Genomic DNA, 20248 nt, shown 5'->3' with positions numbered 1-20248 from the left:
ATCTCTGATATGTACAGTACAGTGAAGGCATTTAAAACCAAACTGACTCTGTGGGAGACGCAGATGCGGAAAGAAAATTTGAGCCACTTTCCCAGCTGCCAGACCATGAAAGAGAAGCTCTCTACCAGTGCGTTCCCGAGCGCACAGTTGGCTGATAAAATAGGTATGCTTGCCGCTGACTTTCGACGCCGATTTGCTGACTTTGAAGCACAAAAAAGCAGGTTGGAACTGCTCGGTAACCCATTTGCTGTTGACGTGGAAAGCTCACCACCAAACCTCCAAATGGAGTTGATTGACCTCCAATGCAATGATGCACTGAGGGCAAAATATGCGGCAGTGGGTGCTGCGGAGTTCGCCCGTTTCCTCCCGACACAATGCCCCAGCTGCGCATCCAGGCTGCTCAAACGTTGTCTATGTTTGGCAGCACATACCTGTGTGAACAACTTTTTTCTTTGATGAACCTGAACAAAACATCACACAGAAGTCGACTTACTGCTGAACACCTCCACTCAATTCTGAGGATTTCCTCAGCTCAGAGCCTTACCCCGAACATTGATGAACTTGTGGAAAAGATGGGACACCACCAAGTATCACCCTCAACCTCAAACAAGTGAACATTACTGTGCAATCACATATTTAGAGTTTTTACTCAGTTCAAGTTTAAAAGTTAAAGTTTAATATTTGTTTTCACTGCATGTTACTTCTCCTTAAACAAAGTGTTGTTTTTGATTAATAGATTTTTGCACTTTATTTTATTGTATTTCAATCCAATTATATTTTAAAAATATTTCAGTTGAGTGGATGATAGAAAATTGCTATTATTGTTTTTTTTTTTCTTTGAAGTAAATTTAGCCCACTTTTGCTAAAATAGAAAATATAGGCTACTGATGGTGCCTTGAATACCGGTTTCTTTCATTTAATGTTCATGTTATGGGGATTTTTATATAAAGGAAATTTGTCTTTTGTGTCTGTTGAAAATTAAAGATTACTGACAGAGCCATAAGAAAATATTGCTTTATTTATCTGATCATATTGGAATATATTTGTTAGGTTTTCAGTAGGTTCAATTAGGTTCACTAGACTATATGCGTCATTTAAAAAATTTTCAATGAACATTCGAACAGTCCGGCCCTCGGCTTGTAGCTAAATTTTTTATTTGGCCCTCCGTCCATTTGACTTTGACACCCCTGCTCTAAAGGATGGCTGGAAAGTCCATCCACAGTCCCTCCATTATGACTATTTACGTCATCAATGTAGGGTTTACGAAATCTTGTATGTTGCAGTTAATTGTAGATTTACTGTGCTAAAAGCTGTAACTGAATAATAAGAACTACATTTTTCTCCAAACATCAAAAAGGAAAATCAAACAGCCATTTAATATCCATGATTTTAAAATGGTACACTTGCAATGGCTGCCTGGTATTGTGATGCAATCATTTTCATGGTATTTTGGAAAGTTCTTTCAACTGATGGTGGACTGCCATGGTAATGTAGAATATTCATTCAAATGATACTAACTAATGTGGCTTATACAATGAAATACATTTTTTGTAATGTCAGTTGAGGTGACTCAACAAATCACATGGTTGTGACTAGAGGAAGTGCAGCTACGACCGGAAGTGCCTTTTCATAGCAGGTTAGGAGATAATTTTAGCTCCAAAGGGCCGTCCATATGAAGGACAATAATGATAAAAATATTTTTTTATATTCAAGTGAACAGGAGCGTTCACACAACGATAATTACAAAATGAATGGAGAACGATTTTTTGAATTTTATTTTTTCACCTTTATTTAACCAGGTAAGCTAGTTGAGAACAAGATCTCATTTACAACTGTGACCTGGCCAAGATAAAGCAAAGCAGTGAGACACAAACAACAACACAGAGATACACATGGAATAAACAAGCGGTCAGTAACACGATAGGAAAAAAATAGTCTATATACAGTGCAAATGGCGTGAGGAGGTAAGGCAATAAATAGGCCATAGTAGCGAAGTAATTACAATTTAGCAAATTAACACAAGTGATGGATGAGCAGATGGTGATGTGCAAGTAGTGATACTGGTGTGCAAAAGAGCAGAAAAGTAAATAAAAACAATATGGGGATGAGGTAGGTAGATTGGGTGGGCTATTTACAGATGGACTATGTACAGCTGCAGCGATCGGTTAGCTGCTCAGATGGCTGATGCTTAAATTTAGTGAGGGAGGTATAAGTCTCCAACGTCTGCGATTAAAAAAATAAACATTAATTATTATTATTATATATTTTTTAATAAATGTTTTTTTCTCCGCAATTCGTTCCAGTCATTGGCAGCAGAGAACTGGAAGGAAAGACGGCCAAAGGAGTTGTTGGCTTTGGGGATGACCCTTGAGATATATCTGCTGGAGCGCATGCTGGGTGTTGTTATTGTGACCAGTGAGCTGAATTAAGGTGGGGCTTTACCTAGCAAAGACTTATACAGTGGAACAAAAAAGTATTTAGTCAGCCACCAATTGTGCAAGCTCTCCCACTTAAAAAGATGAGAGAGGCCTGTAATTTTCATCATTGGTACACTTCAACTATGACAGACAAAATGAGGAAAAAAAATCTGAAAATCACATTGTAGGATTTTTAATTAATTAATTTGCAAATTATGGTGGAAAATGTCCGGCAAGTGTCTTCACTGACATTTTCAACCTCTCCCTGACTGAGTCTGTAATACCTACATGTTTTAAGCAGATCACCATAGTACCTGTGCCCAAGGAAGTGAAAATAACCTGCCTAAAATGATTACCTCCTGTAGCACTCTCGTTGGTAGCCATGAAATGCTTGGAAAGAGTGGTCATGGCTCACATCAACAACATCATCCTGGATACACTAGATCCACTCCAATTCGCATACCGCCCCAACAGATCCACAGATGACGCAATCTCAATCACATTCCACACTGCCCTTTTCCACCTGAACAAAAGGAACACCAATGTGAGAATGCTGTTCATTGACTACAGCTCTGCGTAGTCCACAAAGCTCATAACTAAGCTAAGGACCCTGGGACTAAACACCTCCCCTGCAACTGGATCCTGGACTTCCTGATGGGCCGCCCCCAGGGTAGGTAAAAACATTTGCCACACTAATCCTCAACATAGGGGCTCCTCAGGGGTCTATGCTTAGTCCCTTCCTGTACTCCCTGTTCACCCACGACTGCATGGCCAAACATGACTCCAACACCATCAAGTTTGCTGATGACCCAACAGTGGTAGGACTGATTACCGACAATGATGAGACAGCCAATAGTGAGGAGGTCAGAGACCTGGCAGGGTTGTGCCAGGACAACAACCTCTCCCTCAATGTGAGTAAGACAAAGGAGCTGATCGTGGACGACAGGAAAAGGCGGGCCGAACAGTCTCCCAATAACATTGACAGGGCTGTAGTGGAGCGGGTTGAGAGTTTCAAGTTCCTTGGTGTCCCCATCACCAACAAACTATCATGGTCCCATCAAACCAACACAGTTGTGAAGAGGGCACGACAACACATTTTTCCCCTCAGGAGACTGAAAAGATTTGCCATGGGTCCCCAAATCCTCAAAGTTCTACAGCTGCACCATCGAGAGCATCCTACATCGCCTGATATGGCAACTGCTCATCTGACCGTAAGGCGCTACAGTGGGTAGTGCGTACAGCCCAGTACATCACTGGGGCCAAGCTTCTTGCCATTCAGGACCTATATAATAGGCACTGTCAATTGAAAGCCCATAAAATTGTCAGACTCCAGTCACCCAAGTCACAGACTGTTAACTGACTGTTCTCTCTGACACCCCCCCTTTTGTTTTTTACACTGCTACTTGCTGTTTATTATCAATGCATAGTCACTTTACCCCTACCTACATGTACAAATTACCTCGACTAACCTGTACCCCCCTCACATTGACTCGGTACCGGTTCCTCCTGTATATAGCCTTGTTATTATTTTGTGTTACTTTTATTATTTTTTTTACTTAAGTTTATTTGGTAAATATTTTCTTAACTCTTTCTTGAACTGCATTGTTGGTTAAGGGCTTGTAAGTAAACATTTTGCAGAAATGTCTAAACCTGTTGTATTCAGCACATGTGACAAATAAAGTTTGATTTGCACACTGCCTATAAAATGGTGACAACTGAGCTGCACTTCATAACCTCTTGCCAAATGTATGACCATATTAGAGACCTATTTCCCCAGATCCAATTTGGATGAATTCCCATATCTATTGGGTGAAATACCACACTGTGGAATCCCACCAGCAAGATTTGTGACCTGTTGCCACAAGAAAAGGGCAACCAGTGAAGAACAAACACCATTGTAAATACAACATATATTTACTTTCCCTTTTGTACTTTAACTATTTGCACATCATTACAACACGGTATACATAATATTTGAACTGTCTTTATTCTTTTGGAATTTTTGTGAGTGTAATGTTTACGAGAGCGAGAGATCAATTTCTCACCTTTCTGTCTGGCCAGTTGAACTTGGCGAAAACATCGTCGTACATCTGTGTGGCCCCGTCAGTCACAAGCATGATGGCCTGGCTACACACACTGCCATGCCCAGTCTGGTTAAACTACAGATACACACACATTCAGGAAAAGAGTTGAGATTTGTCTGGGACTGTGTTGCACTTCAGTTGCAAAAATACAGGCTCATGACTTGACTATAGTTATAGGCATATTTTGGTTAATTGAAGTTCAGATGATTAATTTATAGAAATATACAGACAATTATCGACTAGATTATTTAAAACATTTCTAATAAGGAAACTCATTGAGTTGAACAAGATCTCCAACATCAGGAGAAAATGATGACCACTTTTGCACCATTATTCAGAGGGCCACCCACTAAAAATGTCTTGTTCCGTGACCCAAAAACAGCAGTGTAAAATTTCAGCAACAGTTTGTAGATAATGTTATGAACATGAATACGTTGTGATTAAAAACTTGAAGTGGCACATTATTTAGCTTTGAAATCACAGCGCATCTTGGAAATTTCCCTAGCAACTTTCCGACGTTGTTTCACCTTCGTTACTTTTTTTGCACACTGGCGCACAGAACTATACGTGTGTTCGTCCATGCATCAGCTCAAGCAACACGTGTTACTGTCATTGATCCAGATCAACCCCGAAATGAGAATGTTTTAACCAGGTACAGTACAGTGTGAAGACATTTTTTGGCAGCTGTATAGAGAGCAATAGTAATGTCGTATTTTTGTAGGCACTGACATCACCTGTCATGTGTGCTCCCTCTCGGCCTCTAGGTCACCAGGCTGCTCGTCTATGGCGCACACCTGTCACCAGCGTATCGCATTTGCCTGGACTCCATCACCTCCTTGATTACCTGTCCTTTATGTCATTCCCTTTGGTTTCTTCTCCAGTTGTCATTGTTTCAGGTCGGTGCGCTGTTTGTGTTTTCCTGTTTTGGTCATTTATTAATTAAATGTATTCACTCCCTGAACTTGCTTCCCGACTCTCAGCGTACATCGTTACACTACCATGGTTCATTGGCCAATTTATGGGGAAATTAATGGTGTTTTTGGATAAATGCTGAAAACAAGGTCTGCGGTAAACACAGGAGATCGTATACGTTATGTTCTATGAGATAAAGATGATCAGCTAACGTACATTTTTGTGAATTTTGAAGCATTTGTCATAAAAAAACACTAAGGCTTCATAATTCATAAAGGTCATGTTAACTGACTGGTATTACCTCCATAGAACAAAACGTATCAGATCTCCTAAGTGTGTATTAACCTCTGACCTTATTTTTGGCATTTATCCCAAATCCCTATTCTTTCCCCATTTAATATCCCCCATGGCGATGACTGTACGAACCAGACTTAACTAATTTAGGACTACAAGGGTTTTAGGACTACAAGCTGGCGAGCTCTATTAAGCTTAGAGGGGCCATTGTTGCTCTTGCCTACTAGCGAAACTAAAGACAGCATAACGTTTGCTAGCTAACACAGCTCTCAAAACAAGAATTAGTCCCGACACCTAAATAAAGCGCTGTTCTGCCATCAGAGAAAAATATATTTTGCATGTTTCTGCAAGGATGTACAACGGAACTTGTGTAAAAATTGTAACCGATATGTAACATGGCAAACTCATAATGTTGCGAGGAGAAATGATAAAAAATGTGCTATGATTTCAAATCGTACCTTTGATTTATAATATTGAACTAATGTGCAGCTTTTACAAGGTTTGAATGACGCAGTGTTTATATTCATAAAATCATCTATTACGATGTTGAATTTTGCAGTTTTGTTTACTGGGTCACGGAATGCCTTTTCAGAAGCCTTTTTTTTTGTGGATGGCCTTGGACCACATGGTCTTCACGATAGCCAGCTGACTATCTTCAAAAACAAGCACCATTTATCCACGGGGCATGTTCATCTGTTCTCTAATCCTATCCCATCTCTGTCTTTGAGGCCTGGGCTAACTCTGAGACAGACCTGGGTTCATATACGATCTTAAATTATTTCAAATCCTGGGCTTAAGTTTGCATGAGACAATGGAAGCAATATAATAGTCATATGAAATAAAAACCCTGCCCATTTGGCACTCCAGGCAGGCTAAAGCAAATGCTAAAGATTTCAAATAGTATTTGAACCCAGGTCCGCTTTGAAACTCAGCTGCCTGTCACCTCTGCCCTTGGCCATGCCTGTAATGTCTGTTTTCGTTGCTGATGTCTGATGATGTCCGATACTGGCGTCCCATCAGGGACTAAAACACAGATAATCTCTTTGTAAATAAACTGGGAAGTGCAGCCCACATTAATCTGATGGCAGAAGATGCATGGTGGTAATTAAATAGCTTATTGACCCGTGACAGAGTGAATGTGGAGAAATAGAGCTTTGTGGAGTGAGCACCATTATTGCCGTCTAAAAGCCACTGAGCTGAGCATGGCTCTGCTCCCAAAACACATCGGCAGCAGCGTTTTGTAAGAGTGTGTGTGGAGACAGACATACATACACACACAGGATTACAATACCGCACGGACTGTCTCTCTTGACACACACTCATCCCTCACACATGCATGCACAGTGGTCTCCACACACACTGCAGATTACCACAAGTTGACCTTGCTCAGAGCATCCCTTAAAGCTAAAGAGTTACTGTAGATAGGTCAAAGAGACCAATACAAACAGCATATGGAGCAAATTATTTAAATGTATTTTGTCAATGCTAAGAGCAGTGTTAGAGCTACGCAGGTTTGTCGGAGGCAGAGAACTATAAATAAGGCAGCATTGGATCAAACTAACAGCATTGAAAGCCTGTCCACCACAGTGAACTACACAGAAAATGAAAGATATACCACCCAGATAGACCATAATGTTTAGAACAGATTCAGGGTAGAATACATGATACCATGGTAGGATTTGAGTTTTCACAAATGTGGAGATGATGGGAACATGTGGTGATCAGTATTATGGTCAAGGTGTGTTTTTGATCAGACCACAGTGCTGCTTCTAGCAGAGAAACACACAAACACCTCCAGGCAACCCTAGTCTTGATACACCACTAGTCAATTGCTTTCTACCTTCGATCTGCTCTGCTAAGGGATGGTATAGAGAATAAAATGGCTATAGCCCAGTTAGAATCCATCCCGTCCATTCACCAAGGTGGTAGCCTAGCCTAGAGTAGCAATGTATTTCACACTCAGCCTATTGGCCGCCTGATTACCATATTCATTGCACTAGATTTAATTAATCAGACAAATGCAGACGTTGAAGCCGTGTTCCCAGGGCCCGGTGCAGAGCGGTGCGACAGACCGCTAGCCTGAAAACAGAGAGATAAGACCAGGAGGCTCTACCTTTTATCTCCACCGGCGTTGTGTTCCGATCATCCTCCTTATTAATCAGTACTGTTAATTACAACCATTAATCATCCTTCAGAATAGATGTGCCTGTGCTTGCAGGGCGGAATGGGGGACAGCAGGGATTGCGGCGAAGAGTTTCGAACGGTAGACAGGGAAGAGACGTGCTATATTCAGAGGTTGAGAATAAGTACTGTATGTACACCTTACTGATGCTGCTCCGTTTAAATCACTCAATTAGGTTGGGAAGTGAAAACTACTGTGCCTGAACTAATTGCCTTTCTACTCTAACTTCTCTGGCATGGATCCAAGTGTGTTTACATATTTGTTGTTCAATCATGTAAAAACTCATTCTGGAATTAAACCAAAGTCTGAGACACATATGAGAACCAATTTTTTGTTTAAAGTTGTGTGTTTCATTTGGTCTCTGCTCTAGTTTGTGATATGGAAACACAGGCGCAGTACATGTAATTACTGTATATTAGTCTGTGCAATATCTGTGTTGAACGGATGAATGAATGAATTCAGGGGGGTTAAAGCCAGAGGCTGAACTTACATCATTTAGAATGGTGAATGCTTCGGTAAGAGCATCACCCAGCAGACCAATCCCTTTGGCAAACAGCTTGTCCAGATGTTCTCTAAAATGCTAACAGTAAAGAGGTAAACATACAGTATGATTTGAGTGATAATCAAACACATTCCCTCTGATATGATCTACATACAATTATGTGTGTGTTAGTGAGGAACTTACAGCTTTATTGTTTCTGTCTGCTCGTACCAGTGTACCATTCAGACAAGGCTCCACATAGTGAATCTCTTGATTGTACTGTGAACAGACATATGGAGAGGGTTAGCTTTGAGTGGAATATCACGATAAGAGTACAGACACACACACATTCTAGACATACCTATTCATTTTCTAGATATGGTTTTAGATATGAGGTAGGATAATCATAAACACGGTATAGAAAAACTAGCAGCATAAACCCCATATAAACAGAGAAGCTAAAATGCTAAGGGTGATATATTAAGCAGACACCCCCAACACACACAACCCACTCCAGCACACACACACACACACACACACACACACACACACACACACACACACACACACACACACACACACACACACACACACACACACACACACACACACACACACACACACACACACACACAGGGGACAGTTCACTCAGACTGACAGCGATGATGTTGAAGAAGTCGTCGTCTCCCAGTGTGTCCAGTATAGAGGAGACAGTCTGTCTGGCGATGGTCAGTCTCAGGCCCTTCATACTGCCACTCACATCTACTAGAATCACCACGTCTTTAGGAGATGTCGCTGCCTGGATGTACCTGACCATGAAGGGATGACACAAGTATACACACACTAATCAGAATGTCAGTTCTATCTATCTATCTATCTATCTATCTATCTATCTATCTATCTATCTATCTATCTATCTATCTATCTGTCTGTCTGTCTGTCTGTCTGTCTGTCTGTCTGTCTGTCTGTCTGTCTGTCTGTCTGTCTGTCTGTCTGTCTGTCTGTCTGTCTGTCTGTCTATCTATATCTATCTATCTATCTATCTATCTATCTATCTATCTATCTATCTATCTATCTATCTATCTATCTATCTATCTATCTATCTATCTATCTATCTATCTATCTATCTATCTATTTATTGGGGGTATATAGTGTGGCATAACAACACAAAACATGCTGCCCAACCTTGGACTGCAATGCAGCAAACACTGACTGGAATCAATGCAGCGCTAAAGCAACACACAACACATTAACAAAATCCATGACAGGGATCAAGATTTTGCCATAATGTACGCTGCACAAACAAGTAAAGCATGATATTGTAGGCTACACAGCAAGAGGAAAAACAGTTTCCTCATTGGCTAACGCTGACCTATTGTGAAAAAGCATACCATTTCCTGTTCCTGCAGTCAAAGGCGATGACTCCGTGTTCGTCTGGATGCCATTTGACCCCTGGAACCATGAGGAGAAAGACACTTAGCTAGATACACAGCGCATTACGTTACAGAGTCATACAGAGTCTAAAGACATTCCGGAGCCAACTACAGACTACAAAATGTCTTTAGAAATGGGGGTTCAATACGCAGGTCTGTCTTTCCTTGCTATGTGTGTCTCAATAGAAATTGAGAGGAGAGTGGAGTTTAATGATGCCACATCCGTGAAGGGCACAGTGCTACGTTACATGTCCGACACACTAACAATACACTAGTCTCATTGGAACTAATGCATAACATTATCCACACACAGTCAGGCAGGGCACATTGGTGGTGGGTGACTTTAAATGATATGACTGCAATGTGAAGGGAATTTGATGAAGGGCATTATATATGAAATAACACTTTCTGTATCACCTCTAATTTCCCATATATGTATCTGTGGTGTTATAGTATTGCAGTCAGCACGGTCACTGTCTGACGATCACTGTCGGTGCTCTAATGAACCCTTAGCTCTGCCTTAGCTCTGGACTGTGTTGCAGTGTGCTGCTGGCATCCTCTCTGATGGTCTGTAAAATTACAACATTAGCTAAATCACCCTTTGAGTGATTCCATTTCATTTTCTCCCATTTCTTACAGTGACTGCTTCCTGTGTTTTGCCCCTCTCCCACTCTCCCCACACAAGCATGCACACACACACACGCACACACACACACACACACACACACACACACACACACACACACACACACACACACACACACACACACACACACACACACACACACACACACACACACACACACACACACACACACACACACACACACACAACTCACCGGGATACTGCCTAAAGAAGCCCTTGGCACTGCCAAAGTACTGCCATATCAGGGACGGATCCTTCTCAAAGTTATCCACAAACACTTTATTCAAGGCCTCTGACCAATACACCCCATTCACTATGGCAGGATCTGAGAGAGAGAGAGAGCGAGAGAGAGAGAGAGAGAGACTGTTAATTTTTTATTGTTTATTTCACTTGCTTTGGCAATGTAAACATATGTTTCCCATGCCAATAAAGCCCCTTAAATTGAATTGAATTGAGAGAGAGAGAGAGAGAGAGAGAGAGAGAGAAATAGAGAGGACATTGTTTTGGCAATGTTAACATATGTTTCCCATGCCAATAAAGCCCACTGAATTGAATTGAATAGAGGGGGAGGAGGGAGGGGAGAGAGACATAGAGAGGGGAGGAGGGACCGTGTGAGAGAGAGAACACCAAATTTAGACTCTGCAGCAGAATTCTGCAAAAAATATCCCCTGTGTACAACGTAAAACACCAAATAATGCACGCAGAGCATTTAGGCCGATACCTGGTAATTATCAAAATCCAGAAAAGAGCCTTTAAATTCTACAACCACCTAAAAGGAAGCGATTCCCAAACCTTCCATAACAAAGACATCACGTACAGAGAAATTAACCTGGAGAAGAGTCCCCTAAGCAAGCTGGTCCTGGGGCTCTGTTCACAAACAAAAACACACCCCACAGTGCCCCAGGACAGCAACACAATTACACCCCACCAAATCATGAGAAAACAAAAAGAGAATTACTTGACACATTGGAAAGACTTTACACAACAAAAAAAACAGCAGAATTCCTGACCACTGTGACTGAACCAAAAATGAGGAAATATTTGACTATTTACAGACTCAGTGAGAATAGCCTTGCTATTGACAAAGGCCACCGAAGGCAGACCTGGCTCTAAAGAGAAGACAGGCTATGTGCCCACTGCCCACAAAATGAGGTGGAAACTGAGCTGCTCTTCCTAACCTCCTGCCAAATTAGAGACACATATTTCTCTCAGATTACATAGACCCACAAATAATTCGAAAACAACTCCCATATCTATTGAATACCACAGTGTGCAATCACAGCATGATTTGTGACCTGTTGCCACAAGAAAAGAGCAACCAGTGAAGAACAAACACCATTGAAAATACAAAGTATATTTGTTTATTTATTTTCCCTTATGTACTTTAACAATTTGTACATCGTTACAACACTGTATATAGACATAATATGACATTTGAAATGTATTTTTTGTTTTGGATCTTTTGTGAGTGTAATGTTTATTGTTAATTGTTTTGTTTATTTCACAATAAAGCCCCTTAAATTGAAATTGAAATTGAGATTCCAAAAGGGTTCTTCGGGCTGTCCCCATAGGAAAACCCTTTTTGGTTCGAGATAGAACCCTTTCTTCAGAGGGTTCTACATAGAACCCAAAAGTGTTCTACCTGCAATTAAAAAGGGTTCTTCAAAGGATTCCCATATGGGGACAGCAGAAGAACCCTTTAAGGTTCAAGATAACACCATTTTTTCTAAGAGTGTAATAACAAAGGTAATAATGGTCATAATCTCCATTAACACTGAACACAGGAGTGCTGGACTGTTGACCTTTGGCCTTTATTAACCCCTCTGGTGGAGGGACAAGCAGTGTGACTAAATAATGCCCTCCCATCCTTCTGCTGCATGGTCTCCACACACACGCGTACGCGCACACACACACACTGAGGCTCTCAGATAGCCTTTCATTGTGCAGAGAACAGAGAGGGGTGGGAGGCACTGAGGAGGCCATTATAGACAGACAAAAGAGACCCAGGGCTACACAGAGACAAGTGACACGATGAGCTATAAAACAAATAACAGCTGAACATTAAGTCACTGCAAGAGACACAACCCCATCCCTTCTTTTCTCCTCTCTTCACCCTTCCCTCTTCTCCTCACTCACTCCATTGTCTTTGAAAGGCCTGTAGTGTGACTGCTCTCTCTATCTTTGGGCCATTATGGATCCCTTCTTCACTGTCTACCCCTATCTCCACCCCCTTCCACCCTCTATCCCCGCCCTCTACCTCCGCCCTCTACCCCCGCCCTCTACCTCCGCCCTCTAACCCCGCCCTCTACCCCCTCCCTCTACCTCCGCCCTCTACCTCCGCCCTCTACCCCCGCTCTCTACCCACCTCCCTCTACCCACCTCCCTCTACCCACCTCCCTCTACCCCCGCTCTCTACCCACAGCCACCTACCCCCGCCCTGTACCTCCGCCCTCGACCCCCGCTCTCTACCCACCTCCCTCTACCTCCGCCCTCTACCTCCGCCCTCTACCCCCGCTCTCTACCCACCTCCCTCTACCTCCGCCCTCTACCCCCGCTCTCTACCTCCGCCCTCTACCTCCGCTCTCTACCTCCGCCCTCTACCCCCACTCTCTACCCACCTCCCTCTACCCCCGCCCTCTACCTCCGCCCTCTACCTCCGCCCTCTACCCCCACCCTCTACCCCATCCCTCTACCTCCGCCCTCTACCTCCGCCATCTAACCCCGCCCTCTACCCCTTCCCTCTACCTCCGCCCTCTACCTCCGCCCTCTACCCCCGCTCTCTAACCCCTCCCTCTAACCCCTCCCTCTACCCACCTCCCTCTACCCCCCGCTCTCTATCCACAGCCACCTACCCCCGCCCTCTACCTCCGCCCTCGACCCCCGCTCTCTACCCACCTCCCTCTACCTCCGCCCTCTACCTCTGCCCTCTACCTCCGCCCACTACCCCCGCTCTCTACCCACCTCCCACTACCTCCGCCCTCTACCTCCGCCCTCTACCCACCTCCCTCTACCCCCACCCTTTACCTCCGCCCTCTACCCCCGCCCTCTATCCACCTCCCTCTACCCCCGCCCTCTACCTCCGCTCACTACCCCCTCCCTCTACCCCCTACCTCTACCCACCTCCCTCTACCCCCGCTCTCTACCCACCGCCCTCTACCCACGCCCTCTACCTCCGCCCTCTACCTCCGCTCTCTACCCACCTCCCTCTACCTCTGCCCTTTACCCCCGCTCTCTACCCACCTCCCTCTACCCCCGCTCTCTACCCACCTCCCTCTACCCTCGCCCTCTCCCTCCGCCCTCTTATGACACCTCACGTGGGGGATTTCCTACTTTTCCATATCCATATCTGCACACTTCAACTATTATGCACTATATTGGCAGTGATTTCTGAGTGTCCCTACCTTTGTTATACATGTTGGTGGGCACCTGCACCACACTGAGGCTGAGGTTGACTGACAGGTTGTTGAAGTGTTCATTGGGTTCGAGGACAAACTCTCCTCCCAGCTCCACGTTGTTGCCCTCCTCATCCACCTCGTTGATCAGCACCGCGTTGAAGTACTCATACTGGGGAACAGACATGGTACACATAGAGTTAACAGAGTTAACATCCACATTGTTAATCAGCACCGCGTTGAAGTACTCATACTGGGGAACAGACATGGTACACATAGAGTTAACAGAGTTAACATCCACATTGTTAATCAGCACCGCGTTGAAGTACTCATACTGGGGAACAGACATGGTACACATAGAGTTAACAGAGTTAACATCCACATTGTTAATCAGCACCGCGGTGAAGTACTCATACTGGGGAACAGACATGGTACACATAGAGTTAACAGAGTTAACATCCACATTGTTGATCAGCACCGCGTTGAAGTACTCATACTGGGGAACAGACATGGTACACATAGAGTTAACAGAGTTAACATCCACATTGTTAATCAGCACCGCGTTGAAGTACTCATACTGGGGAACAGACATGGTACACATAGAGTTAACAGAGTTAACATCCACATTGTTAATCAGCACCGCGTTGAAGTACTCATACTGGGGAACAGACATGGTACACATAGAGTTAACAGAGTTAACATCCACATTGTTAATCAGCACCGCGTTGAAGTACTCATACTGGGGAACAGACATGGTACACATAGAGTTAACAGAGTTAACATCCACATTGTTGATCAGCACCGCGTTGAAGTACTCATACTGGGGAACAGACATGGTACACATAGAGTTAACAGAGTTAACATCCACATTGTTAATCAGCACCGCGTTGAAGTACTCATACTGGGGAACAGACATGGTACACATAGAGTTAACAGAGTTAACATCCACATTGTTGATCAGCACCGCGGTGAAGTACTCATACTGGGGAACAGACATGGTACACATAGAGTTAACAGAGTTAACATCCACATTGTTAATCAGCACCGCGGTGAAGTACTCATACTGGGGAACAGACATGGTACACATAGAGTTAACAGAGTTAACATCCACATTGTTAATCAGCACCGCGGTGAAGTACTCATACTGGGGAGGAATAGACGCAGTGCAGATACTGTATATAGAGTTACAATCCAACTCAACAATCAGATCAGCACTGCGTTGAAGTACTCATACTGGGGAGGAAAACAAGAGAGAGTTAACGTCCATCTCCACCATCAGTTTCAATAGCCTTGTGGCTATGGAGTGGTACTGTATTTGTCTTGACAACCCAGACCTTGATGAGAAAAACATGTGACATGTATGTGTTACATAAAGGGATATCCTTAGTAATGAGGTCAAAATACAGTACAACTGCACTTTGACACTATATTTATACAGTAACTATTTTTTATTTACTTAATTAGGCAAGTCAGTTGAGAACAAATTCTTATTTACAATGACGGCCTACCCCAGCCAAACCTGGACCAATTGTGCTCCGCCCTATGGGACTCCCAATTACGGCCAGATGTGATAGAGCCTGGATTTGAACCAGGGTGTCTGTAGTGACACTACTTGCATGGCAGTGAGGTGCCTTAGACCGCTGTGCCACTCGGGAACTAGAGTCAAGCTAAACATTTTTAAAATGAAGTGCAGGTTACAGCGCAGCAGTCTAGCAGTGGAGGTGAGCTGTGCTGCTCAGCTCTCTGTCTGGATGATGGGGTTAATTAAGAGAACAATCAGACTTCTCTGAAGTGTAACTCTGCTTTGGGATTGGCCTGTTCTTCACAGTGCTGAACCCTGGACCAGCTTAGAGGAGAGACTCTTTCGTTCTGTCAAAGCAGCCTAGCTCTGAACTGACTGGCACTGTTTGCCAGTGAAGGGCTTAGGGAGAGGCAGGGAGGGAGAGGAGTAGGGGGGTGTGATGGACTCTGTGGCGTACTTGGGGGAGGCCACACGGGCATCACCATAAAGCAGGGCCTGACAGCTCATACCACGCCTGGGCGCCCCTCTGACGGGCCGAGGAAGGTAGGAGGGGAGGAAGGTAGGAGGGGAGGAAGGTAGGAGGCGAGGACCGTGCATGCTCAGCAGAAGTGATAGGACTGTAGAGAGAGAGGCCCGTTAACCATCAGCAGGGTTATTACTGTAGTGTAGAGCAGGCCAGGCCAGACATGGGACACTGCGGCTCCACGGCCGTGACGCTCTATTGGCTCTTACTGTAGGTTACTGTACACCACTGCTGCAGCGAGACGCCGCCTACCGTACCAGGGCTGGCTGTATAGGTAGTTGCTTGTGGGTCTAATACCCTCAACCCTGAATTTTTCACAATGTCCTTGCAAGCACGGTTCCATGCAGCAACTATGGGATGGATGCATAACAAGGCCAGGAAGACTACAGTTTGGCATGGCTTGGCTTGTTTCAGTAGTGTGAAATGGGTATAACTGGTTTAAACACGGGTTGACTGAGTTTGCTAAATAAAGCTAATTAAAGGGCAGTGTGCGAGTTTCTTCTTGTTCTCATCTTATTCAACTGTTACCATGCACCTGCAACAAAGATAGCTCAGATGTGCAAGGGCCTTTTGAAATTGGAACTGCAGTGGGTCTTACTGGACCTCTTTGGAGGTCAATGTACCACATATGACAGAGTAGTCCAGCCCAGTTTCTCCATACTAACCCTTTGATCCTCAGATTGACCTTCAGGCAGCCAGAATGACTCATTGTAGACATCACTGAGACTACTCTGCATAGTAACATGCTTAACACAAATGTTGAACAAATACTGGTGGTAAAAAAAGAAAGTACAGAAAGCTGTTGAGAGCTACTGTAGATGAATACAAGTATTTACACTACTTATACAGGCACATGTTATAATATTATTTTCCAGTTGTAAGTCATTTGACTTTAATTTGATTCTCTTTAGGTATGTTTTATGTTTAAACCAACATAAAACTATATACACATACAACTATATACACTGTATCAAGTGGAAATTTAAAATTATAAGAATTCTGCTACTTTAGAGTTCTACCTGAGGATATCAGATCATTTTATAACATCAAACTCTGTCGCATCATTTAATAACAGCTTGCCGTTTTGACACCATGCATTTTTCACGCACAAAGACGTGATACGGTGGGTTCTCTCTTATCTCGTCTCTGTCTCATTTTAAGACGGTGCTGTGTTTTACATTAACCAGTGTTAGGCAATACAACCAGGGTTCAAGGGCGTGCAGGTGATGTGTGTGACAGCATAGTATACCGCAAGGTGAACTCTCTGTATCCGCTCATATGCTATCGATAACAGATCCCGCAAAATATGTTCAAATAATAATGTATTTTCACTGTTGTATTGTAGTTTATTGTATATTCGATGGGTTTCCGCAATTTACGTTTTATTGTTAAAGAGGAGAACCGTGTTTTGTAAGCAGCAGAATAGTAGACTATTTAAAAGTCTGGCTACATTTGCTGATAAGCATAGCGTATATGAGAGTCCATTTTTGCAAGTCATAGTGACAACATTGAGCATCGAAGAAAAAAATCTGGTATACCTGTAGAATTTTTGTATTAAAGATGAGCAATTCTGAAAATATTTTAACAGTTTTCTAGAGAGACGGGGGGCGGCGGAGTAGGCCTACCCTACATTTTTACAATAAAGAATAGGCGTTAGGATTTTACAATGAAAATGCGGGCATTAAGTTTTAGCAAGTTCACTGTAAAATAACTAGTCTGAATAGAGCCTAAAGGAAAGAACGAAATATGTTTTACATTACCATGTAAAAAAATCGATGCACATTATTCGGCTTAAACTACTGTATAGCGATTCAAAATGGGTGAATTTGGTCACCATTTTAAATAATAGTAAATTATTATTATCTAAAATAGTAACCCTGTTATGTATGCACTAAAATATCTAACAATCACAGTAATAGCCTTCAAAACTGTGAAAATTAGTTATAAAGCTTATTAGGCATGTTTAGCATATTGTGTAAACGTGTAGGCCTATACTGTAAATGTGTAGCTTACAGTAGATCTAAATATAACACTCCCAAAAAAACAGGAAACCTTTTGCTCAATGACAATATGCTCTTAAATCATAAAACAATACAATAATGTGTTGTGGGCTACGTAACTGCATTGTTATAAAGAATATGAATATCACCACAGCAATGAACATACACAATCATCTGGTCACATTGAATCTGGAGTTGATTGTTATCCTCAAACTATAAACTACCAAAATGATGTTCTATAAAGGTAATAATGACCTTATCCAAATTCTTCCAATGTGTTAATATAATCACCAGAGAAACCTGCAAACTATGGGGTGATCACAATGTATTCATATGATGTAAGTGCAGCTATTAACTGGGTGGCGACAAGTGATTTGTTGCCCAAGTGAGTTTCCAATCTTCAGGAAGAAAAGTGGAACAATGCACTGTGCATAAGAGTTCCATTTATCTTTGTCTACTGGAGAGAGAGAGAGAGAGAGAGAGAGAGAGAGAGAGAGAGAGAGAGAGAGAGAGAGAGAGAGAGAGAGAGAGAAAGAGAGAGAGAGAGAGCAATGAGTGAGGGAAGGAAGAGAAAGAGGGAAAAAGGGAGAGAAGGAATGAAAGAAGGAAGGAGGGAGGGGAGAGGGTCCTGTATATTCTCAGTGTGACAGAATTACTGCAATTCCACTGCATAGGAAGAGAAGGCTTACTGCACCAAAGAAAATGAAAAAGAATCCAGCAATAACAGCTGTATAATGTCCTTTACTGAGCACAATGGCTGTGCACTGGGCCGGGTTGTAACACACACGGGCATGGGACCCACACCTGAACACATACCGCAGCACACATAATGGGAATATTATATTCTCTTATATTTTAAAAAGTATGAGGATGGATGAATTTATGAATATTTAATGTATGAAGTTGAAATAAACCAAAGACACAGCTGATTGTTGTTGCATGACATCCAATAATTTTGCTGTGTTGCATTACTCTTGATATCAGTGTACTATTTATAGCACTATGCTTCGTGATGTGTTAGAAGATAACATCAGCATTCCTTGGGTGCGAGATTGCATTCAGAAAAATAAAAAGTACCTCATTATTGTTAATGGTGCAGATATGTAATGGTATAAATGCATTGTAATATAATCTGATTCCAGTGTGGTTGTCAGTGGGCGCTGACCATGGTGCTGAATTTACACTTGGATCGTGTTCTTTACAATGGCAGTTTACTGAAATTGAAGCCACTCCCTCTTCAACAGTGTCAGGTTCACAGGCTACAGTGTGAGTTACCAGCCGCAGCATGGTATGGCGTTCTATGCAGCGTTGCTTAATAAAGAGGAATTATGTATCATCACTGTGACAGGGCATTAACATGAAGGACATTGTCAATGCCAACAACTACTATACTGTCCGTAACCCCTTCTATCACCTTGTCATAGACTAGCCCTTCTATCACCTTGTCATAGACTATCCCTTCTATCACCTTGTCATAGACTAGCCGTTATATCACATTGTCATAGGCTACCCCTTCTATCATCTTGTCATAGACCCCCCCCCGCCTCTCTCACCTGCAGCTCTGGGTTTTCCTCATGCTGTAGATGTGCCTCTTCTGCTGCCTCCACCAGCCTCTGAAGGAGGGGGGCATAAGGGGGGGAAGAGAGAGATATGGGGAGGGGATGAGATGAGATAGGGAGGGAGAAGGACAGAGGGGAAGCATCAACACACCAGCTCAACTCCAACCCATCCCCCATGATCAAGAGTTTTTTAAGACCAGACACAATGTCAGAGCATCTCAGTGGCTCCGATAGTTCTAGCTAGCCTGCTGCAGCGAGGCAGTGAATCTGCAGTAACAGAGGGCCAGAGAGATGAGGGCTGAGGAATGGCCCTGCCTGCCTACCTGCATAGCTGTTTGGAGCACAGCGACATGAGTTTGCGCTACTCCTGGTGCTCTGGCCACGGAACAACCCAAGCCAAGTAATGTAAATGGTAGCTGGGATGGACAGAATGTCTAGTCAAGGACCTTTGACATCTTACAGTATTCAATCAATGTTTCCACACTTCAATGATATTTCACAAAACGAATAATGATAGAGTTATACATCAACTGTTAAAGGATTTGATGTTATTTAGTGATGCTCAGGTCATTCTTCTAATCCACTTCAAATGATAGCCCTAAGCACTGTGCTCAGCCTATCAATTACCTGCCTCCAACAAAGGATGCTCATGCCTCTGAAAACAACATGAAAATCATACCAATAGGCATACAACAATGATGTGGTAAAAATGTCTCATTGCCTAGGTTACTGTAGGCCTAGGCCTATGTTTCTGCCTAGCAAGGCCACTCACAGAAATATGCAGTGCAGTGAGTGAACTTATT

General features: G+C 43.1%; 1 pseudogene; it reads right to left on the bottom strand.

The window, feature by feature from the left end:
- Positions 1-20248, bottom strand: part of LOC135541022 (voltage-dependent calcium channel subunit alpha-2/delta-3-like) — an 85478-nt pseudogene that overhangs the window by 54171 nt on the left and 11059 nt on the right.

Source organism: Oncorhynchus masou, chromosome 6, assembly GCF_036934945.1.
Source record: "Oncorhynchus masou masou isolate Uvic2021 chromosome 6, UVic_Omas_1.1, whole genome shotgun sequence".
Lineage (NCBI taxonomy): Eukaryota > Metazoa > Chordata > Actinopteri > Salmoniformes > Salmonidae > Oncorhynchus > Oncorhynchus masou.
The sequence above is the reverse complement of the archived record's forward strand: the minus strand, read 5'-3'. Positions and strand labels throughout refer to the sequence as shown.